Genomic DNA, 3,656 nt, shown 5'->3' with positions numbered 1-3,656 from the left:
CTCCCTCTCGTTTTATTAAACTGCCACATCACCATAGTTGTAACGTGTTTAGGAAACTCCCACACTTTTAGATTTTAGATAGACTTTGATATGAACTCTACTTCACTCATGTATTGGATAGTATCGATTCACACAAGAAAAAAGATCCCTTTGGATCTGTACTTCTTAAACTCCTATTCAAACAATAGCTTAACTAATAGGATGTTGACCCATGGAATTGAAAGTCCTTTGTTGTAGAATTCTGTTTCTTTCCATTATCACATGTAGCCATAATTTAAACCGACCTCTTCGGCTCCAGCTGGGCAGCAATACCAGTTTTTAGTTTCTTATATGGATAGCACATGTAAATTACCTATAGAATCCCATTGTATTGCCGCTCTATTGTATCATTTACCAATCAGCTTTGCTTCCCACTATAATGCATGTGATGACAACTTGGGCATTAAACAATTGACATATTCAACGTTATATATCCAATTCAATTGAACGGCCTCTCTTCATGTATATTAACAATTGAACCAAGATGGTTCAAATTGTATCATAGATTCACATAATTGATCCACCAACTATTGAACCACTCTAATAAATTTAGCCATACATCATCTTCTAGCTGCCAACAATGATAACATTTGATCCAATGGCCCAATAGACAATAGTATGGACTATCGTCTATAACCACTTATATTTATTTGTAACTTATTTCTTTCTATTTGCAACCAATTTTCATCATTCTGACCGAAAATAAAAAGAAGCATATACTAAGGGATTGATTGACTCAACATTGGTCTACTGACCGATAAATGAGGACCCTATATTAAGGAGTTAATCGGTCAAATTGACCAATCAGGCTGACCAATCAAGTTGACCGATAAATGAGTGTCCTATGTTAAGAAGTTGATGGTGAAACTGACCAATCAAGCCGATGAGGTTGATCAATAAATGAAGACCTTGTGTATAAGAGTTGATCGGTCAGGCTGACTAATAAATGAAGATCTTACCTTAAAGAGTTGACCGATTAGGCTGACCGAATACAATCAGGTTGAATGATACACAAAATAGCCCAATGATGGAGATTAGGGGAGTTACAAATGTGTAGTTTTCATTGGTTTGAGTGGTTATTACTATTCTTTTGCTGTTATGGAAATTACAGGCTATAAAAGGAACAATAATGGAATAGAAAGGGCATCTCGAGTAGATCAGACAACACCAACACTACGCACCATTTATCTCTATCTTTTTCTTTTCATGTAGACATGTAGACTAATTTTAGACTTTGTCTTTATCCTTCCTTAGCAGATTGGCCTTTTATTTTTTTTTTCCTTTTGTCTTTTCTTAGCAGTCTTTGTCTTTATCTTTCCTTAGCATATTAGTCTTTTTCTTCATATTTCTTAACAAAACCAATGATAGCCCATATTTTATCATGCTTGTCTCAGATTTCATTCATGGTGTTAGGATTTAAAATGTAACTGCAAGCGTCAGGATCAGTGTAGCTACGGGTCGAACACAGGGAGAGCAGCCACTATTTTTTTTGCTTCTTTTAATAATAAGAAAGTAAACCGTCTAATTCTAACTATCGTCCTAAACATATGTATCTATAACCATTCGTCATCTAAGAATTTAAATACGCAAGCCATGCAATTAAAATTAAATAAATAAATAACTGAAAATAAACACCCCACGCAATTAAAAAGAAATGAAGGAAAAAAATGTTGAAATAAAAATAAAGTAAAAGAAAGGGGATAAAGCTAGAGAGAGGTTCACAAGTAGGTTTCTCTACTTAGCCCAAGGGATGCATCATAATATGAGCTTCCCTACTTGACCAGAGAGTCACTCTTACAAGGGTTATTCTACTTAGCTTTATGGAAAGGAAGACAATTAAAATAAAAGCAATAAAATGATGGTTCTATGGCTAGGAGGGGGAAAGCCAACACATACACTAGCCATGAACCTTGGGGGAAAGGGATAGCAATAATGTAACGACTGAAATTAAAATCTTAAATTAAGAAAGAAAGGGTAGTCAAAAGAGGGAATGAGAGGGAGTGAGAAGACTACTGAAGGAGCCTACTTACTTGAACTTCAACTCTTGAACTGAAAATTTGATCGATTTGAGATACTACCAGTACTAAAAACCAGATCTGGAATAAACCAAACTTGAAATTTCTAGTATTAGAGAAAACAAATTTGAAGAAAAAAAAATTGAACTTGAAAGACATGCTCCATAGCTTGTTCTTGTCTCCTAGAATTAAGCCTAGAACTAGAACTTGAAAATTACAACTTCAATTGCTTAAACAATAAAAATAAGAGACTAAATCAGAAGCAAAAGTGGTTGTATTAATCGAATAAAAAGAACTTACAAAAGTGTTTAAAGCATAAACTTAGAACTAGAGCTAGAGAAAGAGAAAGAGCAACTAAAAAAAAAAACCTAAGAAGAGAGAAGTAGAGAGGAAGAGAGGGACCACCCTTTAGGATTTTGTGGACTCCTTTTTATAGGGAATAGGAGAGAGAGGAGGACGTCCAATGGTGGATCCCCTTGGACAATTTTGTGGTGAGGTGGAGGAGAGAGGAGAGAGAGAATCGTAGCAAGTAGGGAATCTCCAACAATTTTTCTTCCTTTTTCCTTATTTTGTTTTTATTTTTTTGTCCTCTCTCTCTGCTTAACAATTTTTCTTTTATTTTTTTCCTTTTTTTTTCCTTTCCTATTTTTCCTCCCCTTTTTTTTTCTATTTTTCTCTTTTATTTCCTTATTTCTATCTCCTCTTGCGTAAGAAACCCTTTGGCCGACCTCCTTTGAGTGATGAGTAGGAGAGAGAAAATATTCCAAAAAAAACTTCCCCCCCAAAAAAATAGCAACTAAGAGGTTCAAACTTGAGACCTCCTAATAAGGAAGGGATTTTGTACACCACAACTCACCAATTACGCTAGGTAGTTGTTGTTACCAAAAACGAATCTTCAATCACTTAAGGGTATAGTTCATTGATCCTTGTTGGTATTTGAAATATTCCTTGTACCTCTGGGACAACTGCAAACGAGCTGGTTCTGCATCTCGGTTCAGTTCTGATCCATTATTCTTTTTCTGACCCAAAAAGAATAATCACTTGTACAGGTGACCAAACGGATGTGTACTTTTAATTGAATACGTCCATCTTGCTCAGAATTTCATCCTCTTCGCAACCATGAAAAGAAATAGGACCTCTTTATGTGTAAAATTGGAGATATAGCGCCTGATAATCCTTAAGGCCTTGAAAATATAAAACCTGCAAAAAGAAAGTAAAACCCAAGGTAGCTCCATTCTAAATATGTAAAATGCATGTCTTACTACCATAGATTTTACACATAAATGGGCTCATCAGAATTCCTCCACACTTAGACTTTGCTAGTCCTCGAGCAAAACAAAAAGAAAAAGAATAAAGACAAAAAACCTAACTCACTTTCGTAGGAATCACGGTTGCACTTAACATGTGCAACAAGCCTTTAAACCCCTAGGTCACCCCTAGTGGACGAGTTGTGTCTCATGGGTGGTTGTAGTGAATATACACCTAAAATTTAGAATAAACAAATCCCAACCTTAGCTAAAGGTGTAAGGGCCATACCGATCTAGAGCAAAGATAATTCCTCTTACAAGGGACCCCCACACTTGAACTTTTATTACCCCATAT

This window comes from Macadamia integrifolia, unplaced genomic scaffold, assembly GCF_013358625.1.
Source record: "Macadamia integrifolia cultivar HAES 741 unplaced genomic scaffold, SCU_Mint_v3 scaffold641, whole genome shotgun sequence".
Taxonomy (NCBI): Eukaryota; Viridiplantae; Streptophyta; class Magnoliopsida; order Proteales; family Proteaceae; genus Macadamia; species Macadamia integrifolia.
The sequence above is the reverse complement of the archived record's forward strand: the minus strand, read 5'-3'. Positions refer to the sequence as shown.